The sequence below is a fragment of the Taudactylus pleione genome, unplaced genomic scaffold (genome assembly GCF_031769625.1).
Source record: "Taudactylus pleione unplaced genomic scaffold, aTauple2 ptg000037l, whole genome shotgun sequence".
NCBI lineage: Eukaryota > Metazoa > Chordata > Amphibia > Anura > Myobatrachidae > Taudactylus > Taudactylus pleione.
Genome location: NW_028284439.1, coordinates 6,742,789 through 6,763,285, shown reverse-complemented (window position 1 = coordinate 6,763,285; position 20,497 = coordinate 6,742,789). Strand labels below are relative to the sequence as shown.

The window sequence follows — 20,497 nt, the reverse complement described above, 5'->3', positions numbered from 1 at the left end:
CCATGTGGACTGGACTGCAGCAGGGGAGGAGACCACTGCAGGGAAATATGGTGCAAACTGTGTTTACACCGGCATTTGTAAATACTGTTGGCGTGTACTAGTGGCTGGGAAAACTTGTAAACCAGGCATACTAGAGAAAAATGTACTGGCAGGCAGGCCCGGGTAATAGGGGGCGTGGCCTAATTGCTGAAGGCGTGACCACGCCCCCTTCCCTAAAAAAAAAAAAAACAATTTGCAGCGCGCTGGGGAGGGGTCGCTCTGGGCCCCCTCAGCCCTGCTCAAAGCCAGGGGGGCGCGATCGGTGTGATTGCTCCCCCCCACAGGCATAGGAGACTGCTGTGGCTGCTGCTCAGCAGCCACGAGCAGTGTCCACTGCAGCTCAGCACACGCTGTGTGCTGGGCTGCTGTGAGGGAGGGGGAGCGGTGCCCAGATCCGGGCCCCTCAGGAAGCCCAGGCCCCGGTAATCTGTACCCTCTCCCCCCCCTCTCGGCGCCCCTGCTGGCAGGTGGGGCCCTATGTGTATCTAATGCAGGGGACTGGACTGGCATATTAAGGGAGCTGTGTGAGCTCACACTATGCATCACTCCTACATAGCCACCAGGTGGAGCTGCTGTCATGCCTATAATGGCTCCTGGAGCTTGTTGAGAGAACACACACCCCTCCCACCCCTAAAATGGCTGCTGCAGGCTGCAACAAGTAAGGAGATCCATTACTTGGGTGAGGGGCTGCTGGGAAGTGCCTTGTGTGTGGGGGGGTCATGGCAGGGACCCCCCAGCCGGCACTCTAATTATAGTCTCTAATGATGTGGCCGGGAAGCGGCACCTCCCTCCCGCTCCCCAGACTAAAGCGTGCATTGGGCGCCAGAGGACACGGGCAGTGTAAGGGGGGAGGGAGTGGCGCCTCTGTCCCGCTCCCTGGCTAAAGGTGAATGGGAGACAGGGGACGTGGGAGGGGGGGAGCCAGCGTAGTTGGGGTGGGAGAGACACCTTCATCCCTCTCCCCGGCTGAAGGTAAGGCCTCGACCACGCTGGGGCGGCAGTAACCGGTGGACGCCAGCGTGCCACCTCAACCAGGCACTGGGGGGGGAGGTGCTGACCGTTTGGGTCGGGGCATTGCAATCAGTAGGTATGTTTTGTCACAAAGGGTGGAATGGGAGGGGAAATACAATATAATGCAAAAGGGTGGTGGTGGGTGGGGGGAGATGCTCACAGCCAGATAGGAGAGGGACTACTGGACAGGAGGAATGGGACAGGGAAAGGGGGGAAACTGTTTAATGTGAAAGGGAGAATTGAAGAAAATAAAGGAAACAGGAAAAGATGAGAAAGCACAATAAAATGGAATAAACGAGAGGAATTGAAATAAAGGGAAAGAATAAAACAGTACAACTGGAAAGACAAATTCTGAGGTAACAGAAATCTGACACAGATTCTACTCAGCCTGACTTCCAAACCAAGAAGAGGCTGTACCTTATTCAAATCTCACCTTAAATAGGCCCTTCAAAGGTATACACCCCAAAACCCCACTCATAGGCAAATTATTTTGACCAATCAACACCAACAAACCAATTAATCTACCTAGCCACAGGTTCCTAACCTCTTAAGGTGCATACACACTAGACGATATGCTCCCTGAGCGATATCGTCTAGTGTGTCCCCGGCAGGGTGTGATCAATGTCGTTCATGACATTGAGCACACCCGCTGAACGATATCATTAACGATATCGTTCAGCGCCGGGCTCTCTCCCCCATTCCCCAACATGCAGCAAACTGACGACATCGTCAGATTGTGCTGCATGTTCAGGCGATGGACAATGTCGGAAACGACCAGCGGGAGTGCGCATCGCTGGTCGTTTCCGACATAAAAGTGCACGATTACTGAGCGATTGCACGATTACGATGTCGTAATCATGCAGTCGCTCAGTAATATCGCCCAGTGTGTACCCACCATTAACCAATTACAAAAAATTAGGCCACTTATATTTCTTTGTGCTTATCCAGCCCTCAGCTTATTAAATGATCTTCAGAGATAGTCTTTTGCTAAATGCACCCTGTGCCGCTATCATCTCTCCACTGTCCTCTCTGAGTCCCTCTACTCACTGTGACTTTCTTTAGCCCACCACTCTCTGCCATGGCAGGTCCAGACCCACATGCCTCTACATGTTTTTTTCATTTTAATTAATCAAGTGACCTTTGTACAAAATTAATGTATTGTGTTACCTAAACCTACCAATTACACATTTCCTACTATCTGTTCTCACTTGTGTCTGTCCGTGCTTCTACCTCTTCTGCCTTCTGCCTCTCTGTGCTCTATATGAACCCCCTAATGACTCTTTGTCTCTGTGACCCCTTCTGCCTCTCTGTTCCTCCATCTGTACCCTCTATTCTTCTCTGTGCTCCCTTCTGCCCCTGTGTCTCTATCTGTACCCTCTATTCTTCTCTGTGCTCCCTTCTGCCCCTGTGTCTCTATCTGTACCCTCTATTATTCTCTGTGCCTCCATCTGTGCTCCCTTCTGCCCCTGTGTCTCTATCTGTACCATCTTCTGCCTCTGTCTGTGCCTCTAACTGTACCCTCTTCAGCCTGTCTGTACCCCCTATTCCTCTCTGTGCCTCTATCGGTGCCCCCTATTCCTCTCTGTACCCCCTACTCCTCTCTGTGCCTCTATCTGTATCCCTTCCTCCAATAAGTATTGTGCTGCTCTCACTGCAGTGTATATCACCGCACCTCCTGTTTCCCATCCCCAGTGTCAGCCCGGCAGTGTACAGTTAAGTTCACTTGCCTGTGCTGGATGAAATCCTCCATGGTGGATCGGTGAGTCCCAGGCGGCTCCTGTTTTAAGGCGCATGCACAGCTCTGGGTTGGGAGCGAGGAGGGAGGAAAAAAACTAAAGGCCCCCATACATCAGCAATCGATTGTGGCAATTCTGCAATTTGCAATCGATTGTGTATAAAAATCTACCATGTATGGGCTTCACAGATTTCAACCAAAAAGTGATCGGAATTGGTAAATCAGGTTGTCCAACATGTTGGATTTCACAGATGGATTAGGGCTGTAGATTGCTAGTGTATGGACATTGCAGACCGTCACTAGTAAAATGATGGGCCTTTCAAGATTATCAGATCTGTGTTTGCTGCAATCGATCTGCAAATCACTGAAAGAGATCTCTCATGTATGAGTGCAGATTGCTAGATTGGGAAATGCTAAGATTGGGCAACAAATCTTCAAATTGTTCAATTGTGGTTTTAGTGTCACGTCACTGCCATTGTCCTGTTATGAAGCAACCACACTACACAGTCCATTTCTGCAACTGCGGCCATCACCAGGACACTGGCTAAAGTAGTGATGGCTATTGCTTTATTTCTGTTTTCAGACCTAGCTATGCGAATACACTGCCACCTGCTGTACATGTGCAGTCGGTACCTATTGGGGAGAGATCCCTCTGATGTCTTTCTGAGATAAAATGCTCTGAACGATATGGGGAACTGCGGTTGAAATTGCTAAGTGCGGCACTGCAGTAAATATCTCCCATATCTGCTGCAATAGCCATTTCTTAAATACTTAAGTTCTCTAAATTGCGGCAATCCTCCGAATCAAACATTTCCGGAGGACTGGCTGCAATTTTTAGCTTTATAAATAGGCCCCGTAGAGAAGCACCTTCTGCCTAGAAGCTTGCTGCAGAGGGGTGAGCATGGTGCACATATTAGGAAGGATAAGGACAAACATTCAATATTTCTTGTATATTATAGCCATTAATATATTATACAGTAGTATATACAGTAATGTCAAATAGTTTTTTAATTTCTCTTTAAATAGTTTTTCTTTGCTAAACCAATGCAACACAGCAAGCATAAAAAAACCTGGTGTGGTCATTGACATGCAAACCACCTACAATCACACAGATGGCAGTAAAGGTGGGTTCACACTATACATATATATCTGCAGATCGAGTGATCTGCACATATATCTGCAGATGATGGTCATTCATGCACACTGAATGGCCATCATCTGTGTCTGGCTGCGGGTTCCAGCGGCCACGGGGCGTGTCGTGGGCGTGTCGTTGCGTGTCTTTCCCCCCTCCCCGCGGCTGTCGCTGTGTGTACACGGGTGGTCTGCAGACTGCCCATACACACCTGCCAATGGACACATATGTCTGCAGACCTATCTGTCCATCAGCTGTGCAGCACAGTCAATGCAATATGTCGGTGAACGACGACGTTCACCGACATATCGCGGGTACTCACTGGCCGACGGGCAGCAGATATATTGGCCGATCAATTGATTGGCCAATATATCTGTCAGTGTGTACCCAGCATGAGTCAGATGAAAGATAATGTTAATTACATTTCTACATACACACACAAAAAACAAAAATGATAAATCCAGGCAGGTAAATAGATAAGGGTTTTATCATATGGCTTGTAATGCCAATGCACAGAGGTGGTTTTCATACTGTTTTTGAAATCTATGAAATATTCAAAAGCGTCACCTGGTCTGGTGACATCTGGTGAGCACTCTGGATACCTCCTGCATGCCGAAGGCGCGCTTAGCCGAAAATGGGTGCTAGCCTAAATAAAGGGGACGTGGTCTTGCGGGGGCTCCTGACAACATCACTCCGGGGGCAGCCCAGCATCACTGGAGACAGCTAAGTCTGCACTGTCGGCTCCTTTTCTATGACAGGAGCCGGGTGCTGCAGGAGAATGTTACACTGTAGCACTCAGCTCCCGTCACTGCAGAGGAGCCGGAATTTAGGTGTCACCCCCTCCGAGGGTGACACCCGGGTGTGGCCCGCACCCTCTTCATGACGCCACTGTAAATATTATCAACTAAACATAACTCTTCAGACCGAATGGCAGATTTATCAAGCCAGTTATGTAGGGATGGTCATCAAGCATCGATGGTCTATGGCCAATAGCAAGTGATTGTTTGTCATAGGTGTTGAGAAAACTCTTGCAGCTCCTGTCAGATGGCCGAGGCCTGCAAATGTGCAGCACTCAGCCATCAATGGCTAAAACATTAATGGTTTTTTACCAATGATTTAACACCATCGATCCTCAATTGTATAGCCTTCGATGACCATCACTACTATAAGAGAAGGTGTTATCCATAGCATCCAATCAGGTCCTAGCTATCAGTTATCTAGTATATTCCATAAAATGACAGCTGCAGTAGAAGCTGTCTGGTTGCCATTGGCAACACTTTTACTCGTCCTCCTTAGAAGGTTTAATAAATCTCCTATTGGGACCAAAGGCTTGGTGCATATGTGAAATGCAGTAAAAACTCCAAAAACGGGATTGCTTTTGATGCATCCTGCCATTGGTCCTGTCGAAAACTACATCTGGCCTACAGCTCCTACAGTAAGACAAGTGGGATTCACTGGAGACCTTGTACTTTAAACACTTGCCTATCACTAACACATGAGATGCGACCACAGGCAAGACTGCTTTACCTGACCAGTTCTCATCCCATGCGTTAGTGTCGCCCCTCTGCTCCCATAATCTGTAATTCATCCTACACATGTGCATAGGCATCTTTTAGCACTTGGGGGGGGGGGGTGTTATGATCCACAAAAACTTTATGTGGCTGTTGGAATAATGTAAAAAAAAAATACTAAAGAATGTACAGTGACACATGTAGAGGGGAGCACTAAACAGTGGGGGCCCATTGACATCGGGAGTGAGGGTGGGGGCTGTGCCACTGAGATCTATTATCAGGGTATGCAATCGGGAAGCCGGCTGACAATATACCGACTGCCGGCTTCCCGACTGTCATATCCCGGCGAGGATGAAATGACCGGCGTCTAGATGTAAACGCCTGTCATTTTACCGACGCTGGGAGACCAGCGCCCGGCATCTCGATCGAAGTGATGCCGGGGTCCGCTGCAGACAGTCGCGGGGGGGGGGGGGGAGGGTTAGGTTTAGGGCTCCCGGGAGGGACTAAGGGGTAGGCACTCCCCCTGGGAGGTTAGGCTAGGGAGAGGGAGGGTTAGGGTTAGGCACCCCCGGGAGGGACTTAGGGTTAGGCACCTCCCCGGGGGACTTAGGTTTAGGCGGCGGGGAAGGGGGAGTTAAGTTTAGGCACTTAGAGGGGGGATTAGAGTTAGGCACTGGGGGGGATGGTTAGGGTTAGGCGTCCTAAAGGATGGTTAGGGTTAGGGGGTTAGAATTAGTTTTGTAGATACTTACCTTAGACAATCGGGATTTCCTCCTCTGCTGTCCACCTGCTGTCGGGATTCCAAACGCCCGCCAGGGGACCACCGGTAATTCGTATGTATTCCATTATCAGGGTGGGAGGTGATTATATAATGGGTGCCTATGGACACAGAAGAGGGGAGGGAGGAAGCAAAAACAACCCCTAGGTATGTTTTGTTTCTGTTGAAATAAAATACTTAAATATATTTGTAAAAAATACATTCCAAACTTTATTAAATAAAAAAAAGACAATTTCTGGCTGTTTTATTGGTATAAAAAGATTGTTAGTTAAGTGGTTAAAGAGTACGTAATAGATAGGAGTCACATTTTTTGCAAACTTCATGTGTCTGCGAAACAAAACGACCAATAAAACCCAGAGGCAGGCTTCAGTTTTACCATTCTAAATGTAAATGACACACACAAAGCTGGAATCTGTGCTGAATAAATGGCTCACGAGGATATACATCTTTGAATAATGGCCGTACCAATATAATAAAAGGTTTCACAGCACACAAAATAGCAGTGTAAATCATATTTCATGCCATAGGAAATTGACGTTCTCTTCTACCTGAAAATCTGGAAGAAAAAAATAAATAAAAATAGAACAGTTTTGGAAGAGTATGTTATATTTTTGTTAAATTTTGTAAAAACACAACTATATAAATAGTTTATATCACATTGCATTTGAAGACAAAAAGTTTGCATTTGTTTCATAAACATAAAAGATGTATGTGTGTCATGTAGCTGGCAAAAATAACAGTCTATGGGAAATAAGGATCAAATGACAATGCATTTGTTAATTCAGAGATCCTTCAGATTAGCAATTTAACCTTGACAGTCAAAACTATGATTAAAAACATCTTTCTATAATTACATGTTTCGTAGTGTTTGAAAATTAAATCTGTCTGCACTAATTGCATAAAGATTAAAAAGTGCAATATTATGATTTTTTTTTGTCTTATTTTCGGTTCACTTTCCAATTAATAATTAATTTTATTTTGCTACCAAAATAAAGCCCTAATTGTCCAAAAAAACTATAGAAACTGTACTTTTGTACACAAAGTATTTTAGCATGTCATCTCCATGGAATTTCCAAAAGCCACTGGAAGCATGTCCCTCAGGGGATTAGAAAATGTTGTATTTTCATGTTGGTGAATAAGTACAGTATTCACACTTGTGCACCTAATTAGAACACAGGAAAGAATACCCTAAATTTCTCCCAACAACCCCATTGGCCAGTGAAAATTTTTGCACTTGCCACTAGTTAAACCAATCCCAAGATCGTGATCGGCGGGATTCTGGGATTTAGCAGAAAAACACTGGGATTTTAAGGATTAAGCTGCACATCTTTTCTTCAGCTTGGGGTCAGCACTGAGCACTAGTTCCACTGACTCAGACGCTGCCCCTATGCACGCCAGCCCGCCCCTTATACAGTCACGCCACCCACTCTGGAGTCTGCTGTGGGCAGGCGGAAGCTATTGATTGATAATGTTAAAGTGTCTGAGGCAAGCGGCACCTGTGTGGCCTGAGAGGGGGAGGACTGGAGGAGAAGACTGGTGTGGGAGTCAGTGGGTACCACTGCCTTCCAATGCCTGGGCCCTGGGTTGGCCCTGTTGCCCTGCCTGTACTCTAGTCTTTATTCAACACAACAAGTTTTGCAGAACCAAACAGTTTAGCTGTTTACACAATGGAGCGATGTCAGTCCAATTTGCCGTTATGTAACAATAAATTGCCTGCATTGCTCAGTGTGTACAGGTGATCGCACACTCCCGTGATCGCTAGCGACGGTCGCTAGGTATGATATGCTGCACATCAAATATGTGTTTCTAAATCTGAGCTTCCAAGTAAATGCATTCCTCAGCCTCTTCTTCCTTAACACAAAAGGGCAATTCAACCTAATGCTCCAAATAACAATCTGTACAAAACTACAATATGATAGCACTGCTGTATATGTTGTGATAACTTGGGGGTTAATTAGCTCGGTAGACTGGGGTCAGTGGTGCAGTGAGTAGGTGCATAATTAGAGTCCATACGTATCATTCCAGTTTAAATAAACATAAATGGTGTTTTACTTCCAGCATGTGAAATCAGGAAACAGAAAAATAATAAACAACCTAGCCCTTGTTTAGGGCACTAGCTCACTTCTTGAGCCCTCTCTATTAAAGTGCAGCTAGTCTGTAAATAAGTGTCGAAAGCCAGCTTAGCCCTGCTTCATGCAGGTTAACACAGGCTCTGGCCTGGTCTTTAGTTGGCTGGCTGCCACAGCCTCACAGTCTGGCCTGCTTCCTTGCAGGTAAGATAGCTCAGTCCCAGAGTTTGATAGCCTTCCCTGTTTCCCACAGGTCTAGCCTCAGGCCTCCTGGCCCTCAATGGCTTGCTAGCACAGTGCGCTCTGTCTGACTGGTCTGCCTCAGTCCTCCCTGGACTGAATTCACTGGGCCCCCTTACACCTCTTCCCAGAAACCTTTTCTTCTCTGTGTGGGCGGATCTCTCTTGCCCCACACAGAATCTGCTGCTCACCAGTGCCATCTCTGGTGATACTGCCATAATGTGTTTAGCTTAAACTTTCTTAAATTCATAAAAACTTTCACCAAATGCAAAAAGCTTCCCAAGAAAACACTTCACCAAGGACAATTAGTATCAATAATCTTTTTGTTACATTCTTTCTTTTTCCATCCTAAAGTTCTTAGGTTGTGCATCCAGAATGGAAATAAAGATGTATTTGTCTATCAATATAAACAGAAACCTTAATTGTTTCCTTAAACAGCCCAAAGCTCTGTTATTATAGAAAAAATGAATCCTCTCAAGTGTACTCCACAAAAACAAAATCACACTTTATTCAATAAAAAACAAGAAAAAATGTATATTCCAGTGACCACTCTTAATCCTTATTTGCTCAAAAAAGACAGTCATATAAATATGTATGAAACAGAGGGAACTCACCGGACACGTGGAGGCCAAACTACTGCTTTATCGTACTAGATGCTTGATGTTTACCTGGTATTTCTCAACCACTAACTCTCTCATCTTGGGGATACATTTACTACAGTGAGAGTTTTTAGAAGTGAATTTTAAAAGTGATGTTGCCCATAGCAACCAATCAGATTCTACTTAACTTTTAACTAGCACCTTCTAGAAGATATTAGCTAGAATCTGATTGGTTGCTATGGGCAACATCACTTTTAATACTCTCTTCTAAAAACTCTCACTTTAGTAAATGTACCCTTGGATCTGGGAACTTATTCCACTCATGTATTCTTACCAATTGATGTTATACAGGGCCCTTCCGCTGGTTCACCATATGCTTGGGATTAATGGTGCTGTGGCGTGCTGCCCGGTTGTATAACACTCCCTGGAGATTGCCAGCATTACACATGTGCTGCCAGCTGATGTTAGACTCCCGTCAGGATTCAGCGGTTCCTGCACTTGTGCAAATGTAGACATATGTCATCACCAAAAGCTTAGCGATCGACAAGGAGGCGGTCGTTCAGGATGCAAGCGGCTGCCCTGATTCAGGGCAACCGCTTGCAACTAACGACCGCCTCTGAATGAGGTCCTCTGTTCCAACTCCGGGTCAGACCCGGAATTTAGGTGTAAAAGCTGTATTAATCTCTTGCATAGATTTGTTTTTACCCGTATAGTCTATATTGTTCATTGAAGCATAGTTTATGGTATATATCTGGCTTGGTTTTTGCTCCAACTCAGAGCAAATTTTCTCCTTTGATCAGCAGACCAATTTACTCAGATGTAGCCTTTCAAATCAAAACACTCCTTTGTATTTTCTCTAAGGATATAACATCCTTACCTCTCCCTACATCTCACCGCTCTGTGCTCATTGCAGCCATATTGATTCACTCACCTCCTCTAAAAACTCATGAGCTTTCTTTCCATCATACATTATCTATTAGAACCTCATTGTGTCACTATAAAAAATTTTTACACACCTCCTACAACTATATCTCCTTCTCTATCCTCCTGCTTTTATTATTGGTGACATATCACCACATCCATGCCCCACACATACAGCGGATTTACTATGGAATAAATATCCTGCAAACCTCAGATTTCCATCACCCTCCAAATCAATAAATGTGCCTTATGGAGTCCACACTTTAACACAACTTATCATTATTTTACATATGAACATCCCTTTACAATAACTACTTTCACCAATTTGTACATTTACCTGAGACTGCTGGTTCGCACCTTAACCAAACTCTTTAAATAACCCTTGATGAAGTGGCTTCAGCTACCCATCAAACTTCACGTAAACTGAAATAACAACCATGGCTTTCCACAGATGCCTACAAATACTGTCACGTAAAGTAGAATGTCAGTGTTGTAAATCTTAATCCAAATTATTTCCTCACATACTGTAAAATAGGAATCCACCCATCTGTTATCATAGCTCTCTGTCCACCCCATCTGTGTTACCCCTGTCTGTCTGCCACTTTAGAATGTAAGCTGTCATGAGCAGGGCCCTCTTCCCTCATGTGATTTTTCTGCCTTTACTTATATTGTTATCTACTCTATACTCCCTACAACAGCACCTAAAGGTGGGTACACACTATACCGATATATCTGCAGATGATGATCGTTCATACCCACTGAATGACCATCATCTGCATGCTGCAGCAGGTCGGGCCAGGTAGGGGGCATGGCCTAATCGCGTCACTCATGGCCACGCCCCCTTCGAGAGAAAAAAAACAAAAACATTTTCTGTGCTGGGGTGTTGGGCTCTGTATGCCCCTCAGCCTGGTGCACAACCAATGGGCAGGGCTGCCATCAGGGGGGGTCTGCCGGGACTGGAGTCCCAGGCCTGGACCCTGGCTGAACGGGGGGGGGGGGGCCCGGCAGGTGCTACTGCCCACCACCAGTCACTGCTAGCATGATCGCCCCCCCCCCTTTGTCATAGGAGTCTCTCCGGCTGCTGCTTTAGCAGCCTCGGACAGTCTCCAAGTGCAGCCCAGCACACAGCAGCATGTGCTGGGCTGCTGTGAGGGATGGAGAGCTGTGCCGGACCCAGGTAATCGGCAGATCACTTGCCGATGGACAGATACACACTTGCCAATGCGATATGTCTGTGAACGATGTCGTTCACAGACATATCGTCTGTACACACTGGCCAACAGGGGCACAATATATTGGCCAATCAATTGATTGGCCAATATATCGGCCAGTGTGTACCCAGCATCACTCTTGACATCCTGCTACTGTTGCAGCAATGTTTATATGCCATGCAGTGGCGTAAGTTCATCCCAGACGCCCAGAGGCAAGTTATAATATGGTGCCCCCCGGTCACAACCGCTGACACTGTAATGTAGCAATTTGCATACACACAGGCTATAGATAGACGAAGGCAGCAGTTGATGGTCTGACACGGAGCTCTCCACTAGTGTATGGTGGCTTCTCAGGCAGGCTTGGACTGGGCTGCCGGGGAATTGGGCAATTCCCCGGTGGGCCCCGGGTTGACCATCGCGACCATCAGGGCTTGCAACGAGACCCTTGTAGTAGGGTCTCGTCTGCCGCAAGCCCCAGTGAGCTTTCAGCTCTAATAGAGCCGGAAGCTCACCACTGACATCACGAGTGATGTCAGTGGGGCCGCCCCCAAACAACAATCGTTCCTTCTGGAACGCATCAGTATGGCCAGCCACTCCCCCACCTCACCTACAAAATGGTGTGAGCTGTCGATCACCATCGACAGCCACCCCTTTTGTAGTGAGCCCCGGAGCGAAAGAATTTCTCTCTCGCTTCGGGGCTTGCGCACGCGCAAGCAGGTCAACATCGACCCGCTTGCGAGCGCTCAGCGCATGCGAGCGGGCCTGAATGAGACCCTGTGTGTATAAGGTGTTTATGAATCACAAATGCATTCTGTGTTTAGATTTGTGCCCTATTCCTAAGACATTTCAATATGGTAAAGCATTTTGGATATGAGAGACTCAACCTATATAACATTGCGTTGTTTTAGTGATACCTTTTTGATTGAATAAAAACGTTCATTGCACTATGGAGTTGCCCCTTCTCTATTTTGATCTAAACTATATATATATATATATATATAAAAAATGGGGTAGTACACGGCGCTGAGTCCTGAAACAGTTAATGTGATTCCAAAGTAATATCAGTCCATCAAAAGTCGCACTCCCCAAACGTATAGGGTGGCTGCTCCTACTCCCATATACTGCTGCCTAAGCAGCGTCAAAATCTGTAAAACGAAAAAGGGTGGAGAAAAGAGCGCCTCCTAGTGCATTAAATATGTAAATGATGTAACCATCACCAAAGATAATCACCCTCTGTGTAGATGGGGGTGTACCTTATATAGTGGAATTCACCACTTATTCAACAGCAAGAACAATCACAATGATTCCTTATTTGTCCAACTTCTGGAAACCCTCAGGCTTTTCCCTCCATATAGACCAAAGTGAATCAACACCTAGTACGGAAGCCGTGATCCCAGTACTGCAGCTCGTGGATCCTCCTCTCCTCCTTGGGTTTTTTTTACTTTGGGGACAGTCATGAGATCGTGATGTCTCCGGCGCCAGTGGCAAGGACTACCTCAGAGAAGAAGAGCCAGGCCAGTCGGAGAGAAGCAGGGCGGGACGGGGATATATATATATATATATATATATATACACACATAAGTAAGAGAGTGGCACTTTACACTGAAAACGGTGCTATATATATATATATTGGCATTGGTTTGCGCAAATGTATCCTTTGTTATATATATGTATACTGTATGTGTATACAGATATATGTGAGTAAATTTTATTAAGTAGCTTTTTTGGATGGGGGTCGGTTGCATGTGCAGTTGAGTGACGAGGTCTGGGCCAGGGAGTTGGCGAGCAAATAGCAGGTGCCCTGCCAGTGTAATGTGTACTGGTCCTCACAATTTCTGCTGGCAGACCTGGGGCCCCCTGCTTAGGTTGTCAGTCAGACTTCACAGCTGCCACTTCCCAGTGGCACATACCTTCTCTATAGTTAGTGCGGGATGTACTAAGCAGCGCATCCGCAATGCGGTACATCCTGCCTCTCATCAGGTACATACCACGGTTGGGTACAGTGGTATGTACTTAGAATATCGCAAAGGCCAGCTCTCCCGATAAAAGCTGTCCTTTGCGATGCCCCCGGGATAGAGGGATTTCTGGGTTTAACATCCAAAAGCCCCTCTGTCGTCCTTCTGTGCATGCGCAGAAGGCAGTGGGGGGAGATGGGAGGGATCTGATTGGATCTCTATCAGGGGGGCATCCCAATAAGAAGCCCATAGGCTTCTATTGAATAACGCCACCTGAAGATGGCGTTACCCACCGGGATGATGCATTCCGGAGCTTTGTACATATGGAAAATGTGCTAAAACCCCCGAAAATGGCATTTTCAGGGTTTACTGCATTTTGCACTTTAGTACATCCAGCACTTGGAGACGGCCATCCTGAATCCACGGTACTATACCACACTATGGGCCTCATTCTGAGTTGGATATAGTGACAATATCAGATGCAGTGGAGAAATTCATTTCGTTTGAACATGCACCTGAGCCGCACCACAAATGTGTCCTTATTTTTCATGTACAGAGCCACAGTATGAATTTAGCTGCACAGTAGCAGAAATATGTGGGGCATTCCTGGGTTGTGACTGGGAGGTAAGATGTGGGTGGCTAAATAGAAGCATGTAGAGATTGTGTGTTATGGGAGTGTTGCAGGCGTGCCACTGATAGTGGTTGCATTCATTGACACTGAACCAGTCACATAGTAGGCTAAGGGCCTGATTCAGAGCCGTTCGCTATTTGCGGTCGTTCGTTCAAAAGCAAGGGGTGGCTATTCAAATGATCCGTTCGCAAATTGCAGTCTGTTCACACCTCTAAGTCTGAACGAGCGTGCAAAACATATGCTCGTTTATTTGTTAATAACGCCCCCTGGCCGCTCTCACCATACGTCATGTCCGCTATTTATTAGATTAATCGAGTACATCGACCAGCGTATGAACTGCTCGCTATTCTTGTGGTTGGTTTTTGCTACCACAATCTTGCGAGCAGTTCTGGCTATAAAATAACCCAGTGACGTGGTCAATGACGCTGCTGTATTAATTATGCACACCCTTAAAACGCCCGTTTTGACCTTTAAGCACGCCTGCGTTCGGATCTCCACTCCCCATTTTCAAGCACCTTCCCCTGTTACCACCCACATACGCCTCATTCTGTCACTCAAAATAGCAGGCATTCGCTATATTGCGAGCACATGAATTTCGCCCGCACTGACTGGTTCGCGCATGCGTATAACGATCCGTACGCATGCGCAGAAGTGCGAACATCGCTCGGAACGAGCGTACTGCCGCTAGCGAGTGGCTCTGAATGAGGGCCTAAATTCAGAATGATAATCGGCATCTGCAATGGTTCTGGTGCAAGTTCGATGGTGTGACAATGGTGCATCTAAAGACGCAACATATTTCAGCGTTTATGGACGCTGAAAGTGTACACCTCAGTCCTTGCACATGTATGTCCACCAGGGAAGGGCTTTATAGTGCCATTTGCATACAGTGCCAGAAACAACTGTGGCAAAAGACACAGACATTGATATGGCTGCCCCTGGCTTGGGCAGCCTGGACAGAATAGAAATTTTCCTGCTAGGGCAATAATGAAAAGCTGGGTACACACTAAATGATGTGTACCTAGCACAATGTCGTTTGTGTCGGGACCCGGTGGAGGTGCCGGCATCGGCAAGTGCATACTTGCTTGCCAATGCTGGCAGCGACGGCGTGACGGGGGCCATATGCTGCATTCGGCAGCATAGCCCCCACTGACGATATCGCCTGTCGGACCTGCATGCAGGTACAATGGGCAATGTCGCTGACAATGCGCAGGAGCACGCATCGTCAGCGACATAGCAGGTACACACAGGGCCTGATTCAGAGCCGAACGCAATTAGCGCTCGCTCGTTCAGAAAAAGGGGGTGGCTATTCAAATGAACCGTTCGCCCTTTGGGGTCTGTTGCCGCCTCTATGTCTGAACGAGCGAACAAAACATGCGGACGTTTATTTGAAAAATACGCCCCCTGGCCGCTCGCATCATACGTCATGTCCGCTATTTATTAGATTAATCGAGTACATCGAACAGCGTGTGAACTGCTCGCTATTCTTGTGGTTGGTTTTTGCTACCACTATATTGCGAGCAGTTCTGACTATAAAACAACCAGGTGACGTGGTCAGTGACGCTGCTGTATTAATTATGCACACCCATAAAACGCCCGTTTTGACCTTTAAGCACGCCTGCGTTCGGATCTCCACTCCCCGTTTTCAAGCACCTTCCCGTTACCACCCACATACGCCTCCTCATGTCATTCAAAATAGCAGGCATTCGCTATATAGCGAACAAATGATTTTCCGCCGCACAGACTGGTTCGCGCATGCGTATTAAAAACCGTACGCATGCGCAGATGGGCGAACATCGCTCGGAACGAGCGTACTGCCGCTTACGAGCGGCTCTGAATCAGGCCCACTGTCCAGATCGGACAACAAATCGTCTAGTTTGTACCCAGCATAACAGTTGAGAATGTGTGTGAAATTAATCATCTTTATTCTAATCTGTGTTACTGAATGTGACGAAGTCTGATGGCATGATAGTGGTAGGCGGGTTTACTTGTGCCATCTATCATGGTGTCTGTGCCTACATCCTTGTGGATTTCTTCCCTGTGTATTTGCACTTTGTTGTTTCTGTTCATTACTGTAATTGCTTGAAAAAGTCTCTTATCGAATATAGGGCCTGATTCAGACCCGGACACTAAGCCGCGATCCTCGCTATGGGCGATTGTCACCCATCTGTCCATGCATGTGTGTCACAGTGCGCGTGCGCAAGCCAGTCATTGCGATCGTGAATCGTGCGCTCGTTGTACACAGACTGAGCGCTACTTTGAGTGACAGTGCCGTTTGAGGGTGGTGACAGGGGAAGGTGCTTGTGAACGGGGGAGTGGTGGCGCGAACGCAGGCTTGTCTGGGCGTCAAAGTGGAGTTTAATGGGCGTCCATAATTAGCATGTGGCCATTATTGTACACGTCACCTGGTTGTAGTTCAACCTGCAGTGATCGCAATGCTTGCGATGGGGTATGGTCTACCTCAAGGGCTGCGTGCAGCTCCGATGGTTCTCGATGGTTCTGATTAATCATACACTTCCTGGAGATGTCGTGTGCTAAGAAAGAAGAGTGGGCGTTATTACACTGGCGTGCACTCACTCTGCCCCGCTCTCTAAAACATAGAGAGCGTCCTTAAGCCTGACAGTGAGATCGCGGAATTTGCATACCCGGCCTCTGACGGCTGAGAGAGGGCGCAGCATAGCGTCCCGGTCTGAATCGACCCCCACAGCCCTCATTAACTCCATGGTTAAACACATTTAAACTAAAAATAATAATCCTAAAATAATACGTATTCAAAACGGGATTAATACTCAGTCCCAGTAGTTAGATTATTTTCAATGGTTCAATTTATATCATCCTCATAAAGTTCAAAGCTGGATTGTCATATCTATAAAACACATTATTTTATTAATGTCACTCTGTGGGGTCTATTTATTAATCAGGACAACCCTTTCACTGTTTTTTTGGAGGTATATCGCTAGTTAACTTCTCCTTTATCTATTAACACATATTATTGCCAGGCCTCTGTTCACTGGGTAGACCCACTTTGACAGATGGTTACACCACTTCAGCGGGCCCCTACTTTTGCAATCCACTGGTGGGCCCTTCAGGCCCCAGTCCGACACTGTTCTCAGGTGCCGGGAAGGGGTGCTATGTATTGGGCGGCCATGATGGCACACCCCCGGGTACATAGTTACAGCCCTAAATGGGGTGAATATGTTGTGAACAATGGAGGAGGTGCCACTACAGAGCTGGAGCCCGATGGCAGGCGCCTCCATTGTCTCCCATAGTTCTGCCCCTGATGCCATGTACTTGTCTTGCAATGTCTTGTACTGTATGGGCCTGATTCAGAGCCGCTCGTAAGCGGCCGCTCGTTCGTTCCGAGCGATGTTTGCCCAACTGCGCATGCGTACGGATCGTAATACGCATGTGCGAACCAGTCTGTGCGGCCGAAAATAGTTTGTTCGCTGAATAATGAAAGCCTGCTAATATGAGTGACAGGAGGAGGCGTATGTGGGTGGTAACAGGGGAAGGTGCTTGAAAACTGGGAGTGGAGATCCGAACGCAGGCGTGCTTAAAGTTCAAAACGGGCGTATTATGGGTGTGCATAATTAATACAGCAGCGTCATTGACCACGTCACTGGGTTATTTTATAGTCAGAACTGCTCGCAAGTTTGTGGTAGGAAAAACCAACCACAAGAATAGCGAGCAGTTCATACGCTGGTCAATGTACTCAATTAATCTAATAAATAGCGGACATGACATAAGATGCGAGCGGCCAGGGGGCGTAGTTATCCAAAAAACGACCGCAAGTTTTGTTCGCTCGTTCAGACATAGAGGCGTGAACAGACCGCAAAGAGCGAACGGTTCATTTGAATAGCCACCCCCTTTTCCTGAATGACCGTCCGCAAATTGCGTCCGGCTCTGAATCAGGCCCTATGTCACTGTTTTCTTGTTCTGTTTAAGTGTTTCTGTACTTTGTTTATGTACTATGTAAGGTGTTGCGGGACCCTTGTGGTGCCATATAAATAAAGGATAATAATAATAATATATAAAAGTATTACTTAAACCTATACACAAAGAATACATAAAAATATCCCGTCACTTTCCTAAGAATAATGGTGCGTACACACTACACGATGTGCTCCCTGAGCGATAACGTGTAGTGTGTCCCCGGCAGGCTGTGCTCAATGTCGTTCATGACATTGAGCACAGCCGCTGAACGATATAATTAACTATATCGTTCAGTGCCGGGCTCTCTCCCCCATTCCCTGACATGCAGCAACCTGACGAGATCGTCAGGTTGGCCTGCATGTCAGCCCGATGAACGATAATGATGAACGACCCGCGGAAACGCGCGTCGTCGTTATCGTTAATCTTTTTGGGGTTAAAAATGGACGATAAAGTGGACGACTGAACGATAACGATATCGTTATCGTACAGTCGTCCACTTTATCGCCCAGTGTGTACGCACCTTAAGCTGTAGAGAGAGAGCAAGTGTGCAGATTTTTCTCTTGTGGAAAATAACATTGTTGCAATAATTGTTGCCTATCTCTACAGCTTATTCTTAGGAAAGTGACGGGATATTTTTATGTATTCTTTGTGTATAGGTTTAAGTTATACTTTTATACAGGTTTTGTGATTATTCATATGTCTCTTTTTAATAATAAAATTTATATATTTATCCATTTACTTTGTTGTATGATTTGAACGCGCAGCCACTTCGTGCTGTTTTTATATTGTATAGGAGAGATATACACAATCTTATTTGTGGCAGCTGCGACCGGTCATATGTAGATTGCACTGAGAGCGCCTTAGTGAGAATTACTTTTCCTACATTTTTCAGTATTATATGAATGTGAAACTGTTATGGGACAGGTGTAGCTATATGGAGAAACTGTGGAAATATAATTATTTTTCTTATTGTTTCCAATGTCTAACGGCACTTGTGCCGATACCATATAGCAGGGGTGGCTGGACTTTTGTGACCTGGGATCTACTTTTCATTCAGTTGCTTAGTGGTGATCTACCATCATCAATAGGCCTGATTCAACGACGGACTCTATGCTGATCTTTGCGCTGTTGAGCAATTTATTTTTGTTACTGCAGACTTTCCTAACTGTACAATGGCGATCACAGTTACATAGAGTCCACCTCTGTATCAGGCGCACAGGCTTTATTCTGCACACAGGCGCACTGATATTGTTTTCCCAAAAGCTTTCACATACATGAAGTACAGTAGTATTATACAACAGCTTTCGCATGCATAACATACAGTAGTATTATACAACAGCTCTCACATACATAAAATACAGTAGTATTATACAACAGCTCTCACATACATAACATACAGTAGTATTATACAACAGCTCTCACATACATAAATACAGAGTATTATACAACAGCTCTCACATACATAAAATACAGTAGTATTAAACAACAGCTCTAACATACATAAATACAGAGTATTATACACCCGCTCTCACATACATAACATACAGCAGTATTATACACCCGCTCTCACATACATAAAATGCAGTAGTATTATACAACAGCTCTCACATACATAACATACAGTAGTATTATACAACAGCTCTCACATACATAACATACAGTAGTATTATACAACAGCTCTAACATACATAAATACAGAGTATTATACAACAGCTCTCACATACATAAAATACAGCAGTATTATACAACAGCTCTCACATACATAAAATACAGTAGTATTATACAACAGCTCTAACATACATAAATACAGAGTATTATACAACAGCTCTCACATACATAACATACAGTAGTATTATACAATAGCTCTAACATACATAAATAGAGTATTATACAACAGCTCTCACATACATAAAATACAGTAGTATTATACACCCGCTCTCACATACATAACATACAGTAGTATTATACAACAGCTCTCACATGCATAAAATACAGTAGTATTAAACAACAGCTCTCACATACATAACATACAGCAGTATTATACACCCGCTCTCACATACATAAAATGCAATAGTATTAAACAAAAAAGACATGCACAAAAAATAAAATATAACAAAAAAAAACATCAAGTCTTTTTTAGGTGTACAAAGTTGCCACAAATCTGCAATCTCTTACATTCCTCCCATACCATAAACTTGTAATTATCTCCACCTCTTAATAACATAAGTGGTTGTCATATTTAAAAAATAAATCAGTCACTCAGTGTCAGTGTGTGCGGCAGGGAGCCAGTGCTTAGGGTGCAATATGGTACCACAGCAGGAGGAGGCCTGCAGCCTCTACTGCACATATAACACTATCACTCCCCACACACTACCTCCAGAAGAGTCTCCGGCACTTGCAGAAAGTTTGCTGCTATCAGTCTGGGATGTGCTTGGCGCTGTGAGGAACCAATGTGCTGGTGGGACAGCATCTTCCCATGACACTCAGCATGCTCTGTGGGGCCAGGCAGATGCACAGCAGCACCTGCAGGCTCCTTACAGTGTGTGGGTGATGTCATGATGTCACCCGCGTGCTGCATTACAGGGAGCTGGGTTTCTGAGGCTCCAGAAGCCGTTTCAGGTTTATTTTACTTCAGTTGGTCGTGATCTACCGGCGTATGCCCTGTGAGCTACCAGTAGATTGCGATCTACCTTTTGGCCAGGTCTGCCATACAGCGTTATTAAATATAACTACCT

General features: G+C 45.8%; 1 protein-coding gene across 2 annotated transcripts in view; it reads left to right on the top strand.

Moving 5' to 3' along the window:
* The window catches only part of WDR49 (WD repeat domain 49), a 210,970-nt gene that overhangs the window by 122,017 nt on the left and 68,456 nt on the right, over nt 1-20,497 (top strand). The gene's annotated exons all lie outside the window — the stretch shown is intronic.